This window comes from Juglans microcarpa x Juglans regia, chromosome 7S, assembly GCF_004785595.1.
Source record: "Juglans microcarpa x Juglans regia isolate MS1-56 chromosome 7S, Jm3101_v1.0, whole genome shotgun sequence".
In the NCBI taxonomy this organism is placed as follows: Eukaryota; Viridiplantae; Streptophyta; class Magnoliopsida; order Fagales; family Juglandaceae; genus Juglans; species Juglans microcarpa x Juglans regia.
Window position 1 is genome coordinate 2,816,796 of NC_054607.1, and position 19,533 is coordinate 2,836,328.

At 31.3% G+C, this 19,533-nt stretch overlaps 1 non-coding gene across 1 annotated transcript; it reads right to left on the minus strand.

Moving 5' to 3' along the window:
* Positions 1 to 1,875: 1,875 nt before the first annotated feature.
* Positions 1,876 to 1,947, minus strand: TRNAH-GUG. Its single transcript has one exon. It is a non-coding gene; the product is annotated as a tRNA-His (tRNA).
* Positions 1,948 to 19,533: the final 17,586 nt, after the last annotated feature.

Here is a 19,533-nt window from a genome sequence, read left to right on the forward strand (position 1 = left end):
AACCAATAACTTTTAAAAAAATTAAATAAATTTAAATCTAACATGTTTTTTAATGACAAGATCTTTTTTAAAATAAAAACGCAAGACTTTCACATTCTATAATTATATCAACCATTACACATTTTTTTAAAAAAATTCTTAATACGAGAAGATTATCTTTTGTTCAAAGTGAATAATTAACAAAGAAAAATAAACGTAACAACTAATATTTAATTGAAATTCAGATTGTCTGAATATTTCATACAAATTATATCCATTATTATAAGTTTTGCATAATATATTTATATCTTTGAATTTTTTTGTCCTTATTATTCATTTAAATATGTAATATTTTCGTTAAGGGGGGATATGCTATATTCTATTAGAGGATTCGAGATACAGGTATGTGGTGGAGACCGCTTGGAGTGTTAGACGATAATGGGCTTGTAGGTATGGTACATTTGAGTTGTGAAACGAGGTTAAAATCGTAAGAGCCTTGAAAACTTGCGTCGAGAAAATTGAGGTTGATTCCCGAGGGTAGGTGGTGTGAATCATGACGTGCGTGTTTAATTAAAAAGAAAATGTTCGGTCACGTGTTGAGTAAAGCAAAAGACTTTTTTGGTTATCTTTTTCTAGAAAAAGAAAAAGAAAAATATCTGGGAGCAATAATTAGGTGAGGTGATGTGCTTCACCTAATGCAGGTGCAGACTTTTTGTCATCCATAACTTAAATTTTATATTACACAAATCTATTTAATTAATATGTGATTTATTATTTTTTATTATTCTATTTAAATACATATTTAAATATTAAGATAGAATGATAAAAATAATAAATTATATATTAATTAGAGTATTACTACAGACACAAATAGATTACATAAAGTAAATACATAAATTGATGTGATTTTATAGAATCCGTTTATTATAATAAAAGTAACTTTACAATTTAACGTATCACATCAATCCATATCAGTTTATAAGTTTATTTTTATAAAAATTAATTTATGGTTAAAATATTTTTTAATTAATTAAGTAGAAGTGATTGTATACAAAATTTTTATTTTGTATGAATTTCATGTGTGTAGTGCTCTTTCTCTCTCCAGGGACCCCTTCAATATACTCAATTTTCCACTAGTTCCATTCTTAGTGGGTATGAATGGATTATGTCATTCGTGACCATTACTCTCATTATTTTGTTTTGTTTTTCTTCATATTATAACTATGGTAGGTGGAGACTAAATTATAATTCGATTGGTCTTAAAGAAACATTTGAAAATGCGCCGTATACGAAGGGACTTGAAAGTTGAAAGTGGCAAAGAAGAGTTTAAGAAGAAAGAAATATGCATAGGAAAAGATGACTATAACCGAAAGTTCGCTGACATTACTTGTTATATTCATTTTTTCATATTTGTCAATTTTAATAGATTTAGACTTTTTTATACTAGTGTGACTTGATGCGGTATGTCAGATCGTAAAGTTATTTTTATTATAAAGTAGATCTAACGGATTATATAAAGATATATTAGTCTGTAGATTTAATTTTGTATAATCTCTTTATATCTATAATATTTTTCTTTTTTAAAATTACAGAAGAATTGAGTAAATATTCTCTATATTTACTCATTCCGCTTAATTTAATTAAGCATAGTTAAGTCCGTTTGGATTGTTGCAATGTTCAATCAACTATTTATTGGGTTTTGCGGTTTGGGCCGAGAGGGCGCCAGGATAGAGGTTTACTCTTCCACTTGCATATTAGGTTTGGGCCAGCAGTCCGGACCTTTCTACGGACAGCCCAAAACATCAAGAGCAAAGATCAACTGTACAAAACGAATTGAGCAAGAAAAACTGGATGCCGGCCCAAAATGCCCATAAGAAAAAAATAAAACGAAATATATGTGGCTGCTGGGATTCGAGCCCAGGTCTCCACGGCCACAACGTGGAATTCTTACCACTAAACTACAGCCACATTTTAATGTTCATTGGTGCAGTTTTTATATTTAAAACCAATGCTTATAAGAAACAACAACATTATATGTATATGCGTTGCTCTTGGCATCTTGTGATTCATCGTCCCCAATTAGTAACTAAAATTGGTGCAAGACAAAAACAAATACACTAAGGAGTAATGCTATTATGTTTCTTAATTTATGCTACTTACTTTGTCTTTTTGATGTCGCACCACATTAATTAGTAATGTTACTATGTTTCCTAACTTATATCACTCACTTTGTCTCTTTGATGTGACACCACATGATCTTAAGTATATGTCACGTCAAGGGGGCAAAGTAAGTAGTATAAATTAAGAGATGCAGTAGCATTTCTCTACAATAATTAGAATAGCTAGCCAGCAATGAGCCATGGATCAATAAATGCTCTTAAAATCTTATTCACATCTAAAGATTTTAAATGAGAGGGATCATAGACACACGAATCCGAAAAAATCATACTGTACAAGCCTTGACTCGTCTACTTCGATAGTAAACTTGAGGGTCGCCTTAAGATAGTTGGGGCGAGAGTTAATGAAACAGTATGCTAATAGACTTTAATCTGAAGCCCGAAACTAAGTCCATCTATTGTCTCAAATGATATGGAATTGAAAGTTTTCTTCAAATTAAACACTCTGTTTTGGTTTTGGGGCCCAAACCATACAACAGTAATAATGCATGTATTCATTATGCTAATTGCGATAAAAGCATATATATATAGTTGAACATACAAAAATCGGCATACGGCATGAAAGCATGTGATATTTATACCCACAAAGTACTATCTCATTTTTCGATGGGCATCCTTGACGATTTTCTTCTCTCCATTGCTTTTAGGGTTTGTAAAAGGAGGCAGATCGACCACCTCGTGAGAATCAAATCTATGCTTTTGGGATGGGTGGATGGTGGAATAACTGAGATATATGCACTGTGCTGGTTGGGTGCCAAAGTTTCTAAGGGATAATTTAGATTTCCTACAATTTTTAGTTGAGCTCTAAGTTCTAAATTAAGTGGAAACGAAATAGACACGTAAAATAAGTTTTATAGCATTTAATAGTTGTTCAAGTGAATTTCTTGATGAATATGATTAAAAGTTCAATAAATATTGTAAGGCTCGATCGTTTTATGTGTCTGTCTCTTTTTCATTTTAAATCCTAGAGTTCGAATGAAAACTCTAAATTCATGCAGGTTGAAAACCCATGCATATATAAAACTATGAATTGAAAGAGAAGTTAAAAGACTATATATTAACCCTTTGTTTAAATTTTTTTCGATGAGACATAGATCCAAGGACATTGTTAATAGCTCACCCAACTCCATAAAAAAAGTGAGGTTTCTTAGCGGCTTTTGTCTTCCCACGTAATTCTAATAAGCTAGTATGCATGGATTAATTAGAGGTCCCCCATAGATTGAGAAAGAGTGGTGGAAAGAGAAGAACCGTTCCCTTCTAATTTGTCGACACATGATGTACGTTACGTTTAAGAACATCGGTTATAGCTCCCCCATAGTCCTCTTCTATGCATGTGTGTGTATATGTATATGGGGAGGCTTTTTAACCACGTCTCTCTTTGTCCTTTCGAGTAGTACTGATCTGCTGCAATTCAATGAAAGCTAGGTTTCCAATTGATGCTTGTGAAATTACTATTTATTCTAAAAGTTTAAATTGATAGAAAGATGTAGATTTTTATTATTTATTTTATATCTTAATGCTTTTTCTCATGTGTGGGTCAGACTCTCTCTCAATGAGTGGCCTAACACATGGAATGTTTAATTAAATGAGATATAGTGTAGAGTTAAGATTCAAACTCAGGATCTCTACTCTGATACCATGTGAAATCATCACTTGTCTTAAAAATTTAAACTGATAAAAATAGGTATTCGATTTTTATTATTTATTTTATATCTTAACAATATTTTTGTGAATGAGTTTCTTTGCAAGACTATATTGTGAGCATAAACAAATTATAATAGGGATGCCAAAGAAGTAGCTAGGGAATACACCCACTCACCCTCCAACACTCTGATCTGTACTTAGGGCACACAGCCCGTCTAATATTTAATATTTGTGTTATATATATATATATTAGTGTGAAGATATATATATATATATATATATATATATATATATTTTTGGGAAATGGCGTTCTTCATGATCTTAATCCAATAATCCTTGTCATGAAGTCTAATCATATAATATATTAGTGTGAGATATTTCATGAAGTAGTTAATGTTTGTACAAAACATGCAAATAAATCATTTAAATTTCTCCATCGATCTTTTCTCCCTTATCATCCTAATTTTCTTGTCCCACGTCATTTTCTCAGCCTCTTTTCTAACAAATCTGAAGCAAAGGGCCGCGTGGTTCTTTACCTTTTCACAAGTTTTGTGTTTCTTCTAATTCACTAAATCCGCACGAAATATATTATAATACATGATCATGCATGGCAACTTAATGGGGAACTTCAAATATTTTCTTCGGTTCTTCTAGAAATCTTGTGATTCATGAACATTGGTGTAAACTTGTCCAGCCATTATATTTCTTCCAAAGTGTGGGTGTGTATATATATATATATGTATGTATGTATGTGTGTGTATTTATATATATACATATATATGTTTGTTGTAATCTAGACATTGTATCATCAAGAAGATTAAGTCCCGTTTGGGTATAAGAAGTGTTTCATCTCATCCAATCTCATCTTATCATTACAATTTTTTCAAATCCTTACATAAAATATAATAAACAATTCAATTTTTTCAAATCACAAAATAATAATAATATTAAAAAATAATATTCTAATAATATTTTATTTAACTTTCATTTTAACTCACTATCCAAATGATATCTAAATATGATTACATAAGTGTTATAGCTAGAGTACTTCTATTAATCTTATAGGGTAGCTGGGCTCAACTTTATTTTAAAAAATATAAATCACTAGAATTGCACACTCTAAATTTATATAAATAATTTTACCTATTCCATATATTGTATATTGATATTCATGGTCATAAGTCACTGTTTTATAATTTTTTTTTTTCCTTTTTGCATTTTTTCCATTAGTCATTCTTTTGCAAAAGAGAAGCAAGAAAGGTATAAAATGAAATTTCATAAAAATAAACACACAAATTGATATAGTTTTATATGATACATTAAATCTAATTTATAATAAAAAAAATTTATAATCTAACATACGAAATCAGTTCACGTCAATTTATTTATTTAATTTTGTGAGATGTCTTTGTAGTTAAATTAGGATAATTTTGAAACTCTTACACAGCCTTTTTAATTAGATATTATTATTTAAATTTTACTTAAATTTAATAAATATAAAAATATTTAATAGACCGTTAAATAATAATTATGTAATAATTGTATAACTATCATTTCTCTTTATTTTGAAGTGGAGCTTTGTTACTCATTATTTTCACGTATTATACACCACACTTTTTTTTTAATTTTTATTTATTTGTTTTATTCTTTTTAAATTTATTAAAATTTTCTACTCATTATCTATATATTATATATTTGATAAGAAAAAAAAATATAATGTGTGGTGTATAAAAAAAATAAATAGAATTTCTTTGAAGTGACGCGTTCCTCTTCTGCACGAATCACGCGTAATAAAGCTTGCGTCCCTCGATTCACGCTAATTATGCTTTTCAACCAATCAAATTAGTTGGTCACAAAATTTCATACAAATAGGTGGCCCCAAAATTAACTAACGAGAAATACTATGATGAGGTGGAGATTATATAAAATTAATTTTATAAATTAATTTTGTTTGATGTAATTCATTATATTATTAAATTTTTTTATAAAATAAATCTGATTAATTAGATAAGATTATTTTTATATAATTTCTTTATAATTGTAGCATTCTTCTTAATTAATATATCGCTCCAAAGCCGACGCCATTGAAGAGCACGGTTTCTGCTTTTTGTAACATCGAAAATAGTTTTGTTTTAAATATTTATAATAATACGTGGGTTTGCACCAAAAATATTATGGCTTAATCCAATTTATCTTTTGGTCTTTATTTCTCAAAGAATAAATATAGATAGAAGTCATTATTGAGAGCATCCATTTTGCACATATGATGTGATATCATCTAGACTACACATCTCCTCAAGTGAGTGTTGGGAACAATCAACTAGAAGCAACCATGCAGTGAGTGCAAAGTGTGCACTGCTACAATAGCTTCTCTCTAGCATTACTCGTGAGAAAGTACTAATAAAATTTAGGCAGATTGGCCGATGCCTAAAATGTTAGAGCAAGGATTAGGCAGATTGGTCCTGTCCCAAAAGTCAAAGAGAGAAGATGGAATATTAAATATAGAGTAATATTACATACAGTCGTAGAATGCACAAGTGCCGTGTAGTGGCTTTGAAAAAGAATGGGGTCTACCATTAAAAAATTAATTTCTTTTCATGTGGATCTCGTATCTATTTACTTTTTTTAAAGTGATTGCACGATATCTACATACTCACGACTGCAACTATCATTTCTCTTAAATATATTAGAATTTGTTAAAAGTATAAAGAGATTTAGAGTTAGTTTGGATAGTGAAACGGGATAAGACAGTTTTAAATAAAAGTTGAATAAAATATTATTTTTTAATATTTTTATTATTTTGAGATTTGAAAAAATTGAATTGAGATTTGAAAAAGTTGAATTGTTTATTATATTTTGTGTGGAAATTTTAAAAAAACTGTAATGATGAGATGAAATGAAATGAAACACTCTCTGAATTCAAAAGAACCATAATAAAACAGACATAATTTTGTATGATATGTTAAATTTACTTTATAATAAAAATAATTTTACAATTTAACGTATTACATCAAATCACATTAATTTATAAATTTATTTTCGTGACTAAAGTGATTCAAATATATTAAAACATAGAGATTTTAGCGGGCCATTTTTATTTTTTAGAAACTATTGTAATAATGCCTTCGCATTTTGGACTCTTTGCAATGGAGAAGCAAGTAATTGTCTCTGCAACATTATACAGTCTACGGTTGATGCGAATGCGTGACACTTGGCATTAAAACTCCTATTAATGAAAAATTATTAGTTATTTCCAAAATACGAATAACGTGATACTGATCTCATTCTATCAAAAAATGTAATGAAATTAAAATTGTTTATGTAAGTATCAATTTTAATTGATATGATATCTTATAATAGAATAGGAATATTATATATATATGTACGATGTTATGCATCATTCTATACTATATATCTTATATATTTTAAATTTTATTTAAATTTATTTTTTTTAATTGATATGATATCTTATAATAGAATAGGAATATTATATATATATGTACGATGTTATGCATCATTCTATACTATATATCTTATATATTTTAAATTTTATTTAAATTTATTTTACTTTTAATAAATTAATTAAATTATTTTATTTATTATTTATATATCACGTACTTGTTATGAAAAAATAAAAAAAAATAAATAAATAAATAAAAATAATGTGACGTGGTATATAGGATGCTAAATTGAATTTTTCTATTTTGAAATTATTTTGATTGTGCATGGCATTGGATGTTTGCAGGCTTGGGGACATTGTTAGGTAAGGAATGGCTGGTGAGGGGCAGATTGTCAAGGAGTACACGGGCTTCCTGACAATATCCACGGACCTTATAATTATCTTCCCCTTTGAGGGTTATTTTATAATGAGTAATGTTAGAGAAAAGTCAATGTTAGAGAAAAGTCATTGTAACAGTATATAATTTGTATTCACTGTATGTCTGCTTCTAGTTGATTGTTTCTAACACTCATTTGGGGAGATATGTGATCTAAATGATGCCACATTATGTGTACAAAATAGATATTCTCAATAGTAACTTCTATCTATATTTATTCTTTTATAATTGTCTTCACCTTTGAGGGTTATTTGTTAAATTATCACTTATTATTTATAACTTAAAATAATTGCGAGATAAGTTGTTTAGTTTATATTTTAATACTCGCTTCATGTCTGGTTAGATTCCTCTTTAATAAGTTGTTCAAATACATAATATTTAATTATATAGGGTGAAGTATGTAATTAAAATTAAAATTTAAAACCTTTGATATTATTTTATATCAAATCATTACTTATCTTAAAAATTTAAATTAATAAAAATGTTTTGCACTGGATTTTTCACGACCTTCACACTGAACAAGGCCAAAGAAAGAAAACACATCACTAACGAACCGTGATGGTTTTTTTTTTTTTTTATTGCCTTGTTCAGTGCAAAGAGTCTAAAAAATTCCATATTTTTTATTGTCTCTATTAAATTAATAAAAAGAGGTAAATTTAATCATTTAATTTATATTTTAACACTTATTATATTTGAACAGACAACGTCTCCGCGAAGTTCTTCAAATCAATCTTATATTCCTTTCCTCCTCTCTCTCTCTTTCTCACACTAATCCTTCTTATTTGTCTCTCTTTACCCTCTGTTTTGTTTTCTTATATTTCTTTTTTGGATGATAATTAGATGTGTTGATTAATTAAGACATGAAAGGTCTTGCATGCTCTCATGTTGTTTATGACGAATTTGTACCAATGGTGCATATTTTTCTTTGGGAAATATATCAATATGCGTATAGTGTGATTAATTGTTTCTGGCTCGCTATAATGACAAATGGACGAAAGGATCATCCAACCAGAAGGTTTAAGAAAAATGTTTATGAAAATTAATGCACGGAAAATAATTAAGTAGGTATAATACTATCAAATCACCTAAGATGTTTGTTATGGTTTCCCTAACACGTCACTCCATGATCACATTCAAGACCAGAAGGATCTCCTGATCTATGGTAGAAGATAATAAATCTCAAATTAGAAGAGAGATAGACACAGTAAATATGAAAAGTCCAATATTTATCACTGTCCATGTTAATTTTCTCGAAATCTATTGAATGTTCAATATATACTGTGTTTTTTTCTTATCTTCGTTAATCTGTTTAAAAATAAACAATTGATGAATCTACATATCCACTAGTTTGCCTTACCCCTAGCATAGGGCCTATATAACATATCTTGCCAGTCTCAAATTAAAACTTTTATTTATTTATTTCCATACAAGATTTCTAAAAATTAATAAGACAAGGAAATTTAACTGTGATTGGGGGTTTTATTGGGAAAATTAATGATGAATTACTTGTCACTTCCAAAATATCACCATCTTTTCCTTAACTAGTGGTATTTCTCATTAAAAATAGTTGGGAAGGTGGGATTTTCATAAACATCTTGATTCACTTCACTAGAATACATCTAAAAAGGGTATAAAATCGCTCCCAACCTAACATTAATTCCATCAATATTTTTCTTCCTTCTTCAAAAAAGAAGATTGATCCTTTTGACAATTCAGAAAGTCAATAAAATACTTCAACTTTTGTGATAAATATTTATAAAGTTGTCAAATAGTACCATCACTACAAAATAAATAGTTCGTTACTCTTATCCAATAAATTATTAGGAATTATTTTCAATAGAATCTAATGCAAGCACGTTCTAATGCCTCCTCTATTAAGACTCCAATAATATAATCTTTTTCTTTCTTTAAAGACAAATTACATTTCATCCCTTCAAGTCATCTAACCATCCAATTATCAATTAGGGGTGGGCAGCAGGGCCGGGTCCTGCTGCCCCACCCCGCCCCGCCCCCGTGTGGACAGGACGGATCCCTGTCCACCAAATACGGGTGGCCCCCCAATGGGGGCGGGAGTGGGATGAGGGTGGCCCTTGCCTTGCCCTCGCATATATAAGGGGAAACCCCCCCTTTTCAGTAGTTTTTCTCAAACCTTCGAGGCTTTAAACCTCTGCGGCTCTGCTTCTCTTCTCTGCCGATCTCTCTCCCAGAGTTCGTTTGCGCCTTCTCCACGACCTTTTAGCCTTCGCTCCTCTTCTCTCTCCCACAGTTTTATGATATCCTTATGATTTGTTAGGGTTCTGACATAATGGATGAAGAAGAAAGACAAGGACTTGAGAACTGACAATAGGCTTCTGGACTCTGGTGGATTTGTTGAAGTGTGTGCATGTGTGTGTTGCAAAGTGAAGAAGTTTGAAGAATAAGAGGTCTAGAGGATACGACGTCGTGGAGCAATCTGTACCTAGGTAAAAGCGATCGTTTAAGTTAGGGTGTTATGCACCATTTCTTGTTGAGGTGCTGCGCACCGTTTCATCACTTTCCATCACTTTCATTTGATACAAATAGCAACCAACAACCAGGTTCGTTAGCAAGCCTCTCTTTCATTTGGAAAGACTAGCTTTTTACTATGATCAACTTTGTATTCTTAAAGTTTTTGTTTTGCTTGTGAGTTGTGGAGTTGTTCAACACCAACACATCTGCGAGCTCCACAAAGGGCAAAGTAGTTGGGAAGGGCGCCCGCCGTGCGGAGGGGGGGACGAATGGAGGACTGTCCTCGCACACCCGGCCATGTGAGGGCAGGGGACGGGGAAGGGGTGGCTCGCCCTACCCCTACTATCAATTGACCATTGAAATCTCCTAAGGTTAGGTTTGACTAGTGAGTTAAGATGAAAGTTGAATAAAATATTGTTAGAATATTAATTTTTTAATATTATTTTTATTTTGAGATTTGAAAAAGATTGAATTGTTAATTATATTTTGTGTAAAAATTTGTGAGAGTTGTAATGATGAGATGAGATGTGATAGGATGAGAGTCTCTCTCAATCCAAATTAAGCAACTCTTTTGCAATTTGTCCCTCCTTGAAGACTAGATTGTTAACATTATATAGTATTACTTATTTTTTATATCGCGACAATCACAATTTAGTGAGAAGATAAATCACATCTTATATTTATGGGTTAATTACACTTTGTCTTCCTGAACTTTCATTCAATTTACAATGTGTCTCTAAAACTAATAATTGCATCAAACTGATAGACGGAAGGAGAGATCAAGAAGTTTTGAAAGTTTGATGGTCCACTTTGATGCAATTATTAGTTTTGAAGGTACATTATAAATTGAGTGAAAATTAAAAAAAATAAAATGTAATTAACCCTATATTTATAATTGAGGGTTAAGCAATGACTTTATAATTTGGTAATAAAATTATTGTTTTTGGGATGAGTTTTTATTTATTTTAATATTATAAAAGTCAAGTTCTTCTTGTTTATCATAATTATTTCTTGTCAAAAGGCGTGAGTCAAATTTATGTGTCAACTAATCGTGGAGTATAGTACCTATTAAAATATAACCAACATGACCCAATCCAAATTATTGGATTCATTATATATATATTTTAAAACTCTATCTCTTGTAATATCTTTGATTTTTTATATTGAATTAAGAAGAAAAATCCAAGCCAGCCGCCCAACATGTATGCCGTCCCTAGCTACCTCTTAAATATGTTTGGGGAAAAGAAAGTTAAAAAAAAAGTTTAGAAAAGTAGGGGAGAAAATAACAAATGATTGGATTGCAAATTTCAAAGAAGATTGTTGGGTCTACTCACCTTATCCATCAATCAATGCAAAAGACTGGGCACCTACCCTTTTAAGAATAGTTTCTTGTTTTAAGTTGCTTTTCATTCCGTACAATTTTAAAAGTATTTTTAAAATTTTTATTTTGGACATGATAGTGACAGATACTCGTGTTTTTGGCATTTTCAATTTGGGTGGCGCTACTGTATTGATCCGGATGACCGCCTGAGTGACAAGCCAAATGGCATTATAATAATTATTTAAAAAAATACAAAAAATAAAACAAAATAAAAATAAAACCGATCGAAAATCAAATGTATTTTTTAACACATTTTAGAAAAACACTTTTGCCCTTCCACCACTCTCGCCGTTTCTATGGTCATCCTGTTGTTGAATACTGTCACGAGTGGCTTCCGTTTTCGAGTGGTTTCGTTGCCTTCCATCCCACAGTGATAGATGACGCAGAGCTTCTACCCTCTTCCACAAGTGCATTTGTTGCCTTCCATTGCCAAAAGCTCAGCTCCCTCTTCAAGTAAAATTTATTTCTAGTAACATTTGGTAGCTTCCACCACTTAAATGTGTTATTTCTTCTCTTTGCATGTAAGGGTTTGTTTTTTCAATTTTTTATTTTTTTATTTTTTTGTTCTCAAAGCTTTTGGCTTGCTTCTTAGGGGGTTCGGTTTGTTCCTATTTTTTAAGTCTAGAATTAGCTTTGAATAAGTTTTGACATATGGTGGAGGTTAGTGAATTTTTTCTATTGTTCATGGATTTGTTTTGATGAATTAAGCGACCGGAATGAATTGGGTTCTATGGATTTTTTTTCTATTGAGTTTGATGCTACGGCGTCTATTTCTATTCACAAACTTTTTTCTTCTACAGTTGTTCTACACGAGACTATTGGTGTTGAAATACACGGCAAAGCATGACAAATGCAAGTGATTCATGTAATAAATCTAGGACTAAAATGTGAATATAGAAAAGTTGGCGATCTTGTTTGGTTGCATATCATCAATCCATGTAAATTAATGAAAATATATTATTAAGTTAAATACCTTATGCAGGATACTTTTCTCTATCTTTCTCGTTTGTGTATTTTATTAAGTGCCGTCTTTATTTATCATGCTCGATTGGTTGAGTGCTTGTGAGTAAGAAGTCCATTCTAATCTTAATGCCAACATGTCAAATATCATCATAAAAGTGATGATGAGATAGATGAGGCCAAATCTCAAAACTTATTCTTTTTAAGATTCAAAGACAAAAAACCTCTATGTGATCCAGTATCCACCCCAACCAACTTTAACTAAAAACCTCTTTTAATTTTCTAACTACTAGATTACTAGTAGAAACACGATATAAATTTGTTCCTTTTAATTCTATCTAGTATCCATCCCAACTTTAACTAAAAAATAGTGAGTGAATCAGAATCTGTTAAAATGTATATGTTCTCTTTGTATATGAAGAACAATGTCTGAGTCACATAGTGGAAATAACTCAAGTTAAGGAAAGTTAATAGTTGAGTACCCCATTTGTTATTGTGGAATTAAAGCTCATCAAAGAACTATCCATATGGAGGAAAATGAGGAGCGAAGGTTTTTTGGATGCCAAAACTATATGGTGAAATTCTCTTTTTGTCCTCATATCTCTTTCTTGTTGATAGTGTTGTTTGTCAAAATTTAACTAAAAATTGATTTTTGCAGTCTAGGAAGTCTTGTGAATACTTCTGTTGGTATGATCCTGAAATACTATCATATTGCCAAAAGACTATCGAAAGATTATAACACTCTGTCGATAAATTAAAAGTTGAAGTTGAAAAGATCCAAGCATCAATGGATATCCAAACCCTGAATCATCGACTAGAAATAGAGGCTGAGAGGCGCAAGAGGCAACAGGAGAAGGCTACCTATGTTCTACCAATTTTATTGTCGTGGTTTTTCTTTTTTGGGTTACTTATATCAATTCTGGTTGCCGGTTGGTTCAAAGGAAAATGTTAATGTAAGTTAAAGAAGTCAATAACTTGGCAATTGTGTATATGTGTGTGGAAGCTCTTTGTATTTTGTGGAACTTCTTTATATTTGTTAAGAACTTAAATGCCACAAGGGTATGCAATCCTGTATGGAAGCTCTTTGTATTTTGTGGAACTTCTTTGTATTTGTTAAGAACTTAAATGCCACAAAGGTATGTAATCCTGAAATGCCATAAGGGTATGTAAAAATTCTGGACTTGAATTCAAGTGGATCTGCTATTAATGTTGTTTTATTGGTTCTTAAATTAAAGGAGGTTATACTATTTTATTGGTTTTATTGGATTCTGACATTATACTATGTAATCCTGAAATGTTGGACCTGAATTTCAAGTGAAATGTTGTTTTATTGGCATTTTGCTCGTGCATTTTACTCGTGCACAGGAATATATTATTTGGAGCAAACTTTTACAACACAAGCTGAATCAATTAAATTTCCAGCACCTCCCCAAAAAGCACTTCATACAAAAAGTTCTACTATACAATGTCAGAGATCAAAATAAACACATTCTTGCTATACATAAACAGTATTCAAAATTCTGCTACACTTCTTAAATGCTGCTATACAACTTTATAAATTCTCCAACACAACAACAACAACACCTCCTAAAAAAGCTATCCATTTACAATATTATGCTAAACACTATTTGTGTTCAAGATATTTTCTACACAAAAATCACCTTTGCTGGACAATAGCATCATAAATACAAAAAGTTTCTTCATTTACAACAAACACCCAACAAGCTTCTTCACCTTTGCTGGACATTATTGTTATGTCTTTATCTCTTGAATAAGGCATTAAATTAATGCAAGCAGAGAAAGAATTTTTTTTTTTCAAAAATACCTATAATTTCTACTTGGGTGCCTGGCGTGGAGTGACTCATGGAGGCGTCGAATGGTGGTGAGGATGAACTACGGTCATGTGGAATTGAATCGGGGGGCGAATTCGAACAAACCAAGCATCGAACCGCGAGGTGCGTCGAGTTTGTCACATCGGATCGGAGGGGCGTGGAGTTTCTGTGTTGATGAAAAACACGCTGTACATAGGGCTGAGAATGGTGGTTGGCGCCGTGATGGAGGGGGCAGGTGGATGCAAGGGAGAAGCATTCGGCTCTTTACACAGAGAAAAGTTCCACGAGAGAGATAGAGAGTTGATTTCGGCAAAGTGAGAGAGCTAATTTCAGCAGAGAAATATAGAGATGAACCGCCTGACGTCGTGAGTGAGGGTTCTGTGAGGGAGAAAGGTTCAATTAACACATAAGGGTTCTTCTTTTTCTTTTTGGTAGAGCTCGAGGGAGGGAGTTGATTTGTTTTTCTTTTTTTCTTTTTACCATGCCACATTAGGATCTACACCTCAGCAACCACGTCAAGGGGTAAGTTGGAGCGATCAAATGGAAGCGACATACTAGCTTTATTCTTTCAATTTTATTTATAGTTGCAAGTGTTGAAAATGACTTTTTAAAAAATTAGAAGATTTTATAATATTTTTAGGAATAACTTTTAAAAATTGTTGTTGACACTTTGGAAGATCTTTGCCACTCATAACAATGGTAAGGTTCTCTTCCATAATGTGTAGCAAAATTTAATCATGTATCGCAAAGAATTTTCTGCTACTCATGCATGGTTGAAGGGATCTCTCCAAAGCAGACAAGGTAAAAGTCTTCCCTCATTACCATATTATGCTTGATGATTCAAGTCTTTCTCAATCGTGTTTCAAAATGGTCAAACAAATGTGGAGGTATTCTACCGCCCTTCTCAAATCCTAACTAGGGGGTGGTACCCACACCCCTGGGAAGGTGGTCGCCAACCTCGTCCTCGGGCTCCAGCCCTGCCCCCATCTGGATGCTGGGAGATAGATTGGCCTTGCAAATGGGTTGGAATCCTCCAAACAACCCAGATTTCTCACCAAACCCATAAAATTTTCGCTAAAATTCATAGATTCATCATCAAACAAAAAATATACAATCCAAAAAAATATCATCTTAAAAAAGAAATTGCAACAACGCCAGTGGCAAGACCAAGACATGGCTATGGGTGTCTCGCAACCTTCAGTAAGAAAAATTGGAGGAGCTAGAAGGGGAGGAGAGAAGAGGAAGAAGAAGAAGTGGAGGAAGATGAGAAGATGACTTCTACCTATTGTGGGGTTGGGGCGATGACGGGGGAGGAGGTGAAGAACACAAGAAGAGAGAAGTGGAGGTAGAAGTCGAACGACAGAAGGAGAGAGAGAAAGAGAGGAGATAGAGATTTAGGGTTTTGTGGTTTTTCTTTATATACTACTCAGGTAAAATCCAAAAAACGACTTCATTTTATTAAAAAAAAACTTGTTTTTGTTAATATATATATATATTTATAAGGATCAGGTTGGACAAGGGAAACCCCAGGTAGACTTGGGCCCAACCTAGACCTCGTCTCCCAGTAATCCCAAGCGTCTATTTTTAGACAAGGGCCTCTGCCCCTACCAAGCGGTTGTTGGCAGACAGGCCAGATATGATAGCCCACCACCCACCCCTAATCCTAAGAGTGACTAATGAGTTAAGAAGATTTCAATTCCTTTACATTTAATGATTATGATGAGGAGGGATGGGAGATATCCACTTATGTAGGAGGTCTCCCTCTGGCATGTGTCTGCTTTGTCGCTTTTGTTTAAAGAAATTTTGTGGATAAACAAAAATTTAAATGCCAAACAAAGCTATGAAGCGCAAAGTAACAAGGGGAAGAAGTACTTTGTTTTTTTGCTCATCTTCCCTTATCTATGTAGCTATTTTTAAAAAAAAATTGCCATAATGAGTTATTGATCCAATCACAATCTAATGAAGAGCCGTCCTACACGGCTATACCTATATATTCTCCTAATGTCCCAAATTCCAATAACAAATGGGAAAGGCTATACTCAACAATATCCTTCTCAATTTGTTTGGTCTGTGAAAGTTTGTGGTTTCATTTGACAATTCAGCCTTCCCACTGCTCCACGCGCTTTTGTATTTGTTTTGCATGACGAAAATCTGGCGCGACGACAAGTCGTTGTAGTAAGTGACTTAGACCGTTGATCATCTGATATTGAATCAACACCACGCTAGTATTTGATGGTGGACTTTGACTAGCCACATAAGAAGAAACTAAAAATAAGCAATTTTTTTTTATTACAATAATTAGAACTCAACTATATATTTAAAAATCAGATAAATTTATTTTTAAAAAAAAAAGATAAATAGAAACATCCGACAACCTCTTTCGTAGAGGGGAGTATCCCTTCCCCTTTGAATCCAAAAGGTAAGGAGATTCCTAGCTTATATGTGGTGTCATAATTTATAAGAATGCATATACACTGAAACATTAAAAAAAGGTAGAGATATTGGTTTGACAAGATAACATTAAAAAAATCACAAACTTGAATTGAGGCAAAAATAACAAAGAAGAAAAATAAAAGAGCAGAAAATTATTAAAAATAATGATATTAAAAAAAAAGGAGAGAATTAGGGGATATATTTAAAGTTACAAAAATAATAACATTATATAAATACCTTTTAGGTTTTAGAATCTTATAAATACCATCCAAATTTAAAATTACAAAAATTCAATCCAAATTCAATAAAATTATAAAACTGCCATTAAAACAGTACGAAATGGAATAGAGTCTGGAATGCAAATTTTGGTTGGAATCAATGTTTTGAATACCGTACCGGTCAAGGTACTAGAACGAAATATTTCGGTACCGGTATCGTTTCGGGATAGTCGATATATGAATAAATTATATATATAAATATATATAAAAATTATATTCCAAAATAATAGTCTATATATAAATAAATTATATATAAATACATATATATATAAATTATAAATAGTCTAGTCTGAATTGGATGTTAAAAAATAAACTTGTAGTTTGAAAAAACCAAAAAAAAAAAAAACACAGGCCGAAATTTAGGCCGATATGACCGGTATCGGCCGGTATTTTGGCCGGTACGGAACATGTATAGTACCTGTACCGGCCGGACGGCCGAAACAAAAAATTTCAGCCCTACTGGCCGGTACGGTACAAAATTTAAAACACTGATTGGAATGGTTAGAATTGGCCAAAATGTCTTGAATGGTTGTGTTTGAATAGTAAGATATTCTCAAGTATCTTATAAATAATAGTGAAAAAATAATGTAAAAATAATGATAGAATATTGAATAGTAATAAAAAATAGGTAAAAAATAATAATTAAATAATGAATGGTAGTGAGGTATTCTGAAAAGGTATTCTCAGAGACCATTTGGATTTAGAAACCTTCTCATTTCATCTCATTATTATAACTTTTTCAAATTTTCACACAAAATATAATAAACAATTCAACTATTTTAAATTTCAAAATAATAATAATATTAAAAAAATATTCTAGTAATATTTTATTTAATTTTTAATTTTTATCTAAAATCATCTCATCTGATCTCACTATTTAAATCATATTTATATCCAAATTAGGCCTTAATCAGAACGCACAGAAATTTGGAATAAAATAGAGAGAAAAAAAAAAAAAAAAAAAGTATAGTATACAGGATGCTAAACAGAAATAACTGAAATAAAACAGATTCGAAAACTATGTCATCTCATCCCATGCAGTACGACACAGACCACGTAAGTTTCATGCACACGAAGAGAAAAATGCTCTCACGAATTATTTTTTGTTTGCTTACTTTTGTCGTTGGTGGGTCCCCTTTCAGTATTGGGAAAAGAATAAGTTTCGAAATGTCTGCATCGTTTTTTTCAGTGATGTTAGCCAGTAGCTAGTTTTGACAGTTGGGCGTGTTTATAAATTTTATATTTTATTTTTTTAATATTTTTAAATATTTTTAAAAAATAAAAAATTATTAATATCCTAAAAAAATATTTTTTTAAATATTAAAAAAAATTAAATATATAAACAATTAAAATGAAAAAATATACTAATATATATATATATATATATATTTTCTAATCACGTGTTTAGGTCATGTAAAGATGGCCCACTCACTCTTTTTTCCACGCATACGGTATAGAATAATAGTCATGTACATATTTGATCTGTTTTTTTAATTTAAATTTTGAATTTTAGATTTTAAAATCTTCATCATTTTAATAATTAACACTTACATTATAAGTATAGATAATATTTTCTATAATAAATATTAAGGGACCTTTTTTTTCAACCTCACATTTATTTTATATATTTATTTTTCTGAGCAAATATGCAAATGCGGGACAAGAGATGTTACTCTTATATGCACCAATTTGTTTATGGCAACCACTTTTTTAGTTTTTGTTTTTGTTTTTTTTTTTTATAGCAAATTCCAAAGAAAAAATAGCTGAATCAAAACTTAGTAGCATGAAAGCTATGGTATGTCAGTTAATGCAGCACATTGATTCATCAGATCCCAAATTTATATAGGGAAAAAATTTACTCTTTAAAGCTATTACCACAAGTGACAAAGATACGCAAGTTTCTATAAAATCATAATATGCCTGTCCATTATGATAAAATTATTAGATAAGTAATGCAATCGCCACATACTTCTTTTAAAAAAAAGTGTGGTCTATCATTAATAAATTAATTCTTTCATGTAGATTCTGTATTTACTCACTTTTTAAAAATGGTGTTTAGCATTTGTGCATTCTATGACTGCAAATATTCTCCTATTTTATTAGATATCTATGGGGACCTACATAACATATTAAATATGAAAATATTGAGTATAAATATATATATATATATTGTGAGAATATCTATGGTTAACATATGTTTTGACTAAAATTATATAAATATTCTTAATTTTCGTAAAATAATTCAAATTGTGCCTTTATATTCAAATGAGAAAAGGGGTTAGATACCATTAGGCTGCAAAGTTTCACATGATACAAACACATGCAAAACAAGTTCTCTAGCACTTGTGCTAGCTAAAACACACTGGTAACAAACAAGTTCTCAATTGTAACTTCTTTTTCAAAATTTTTTCTTTGCATGACCTTTTGATCCAAATCTCTTCACTTGAGGGGAGGGAGGAGAGGTGTGAGCCTTTTTCACCCTTCTCCATTACGCCTATCTTGTTTATAGAACTCATTTTTTTGTTT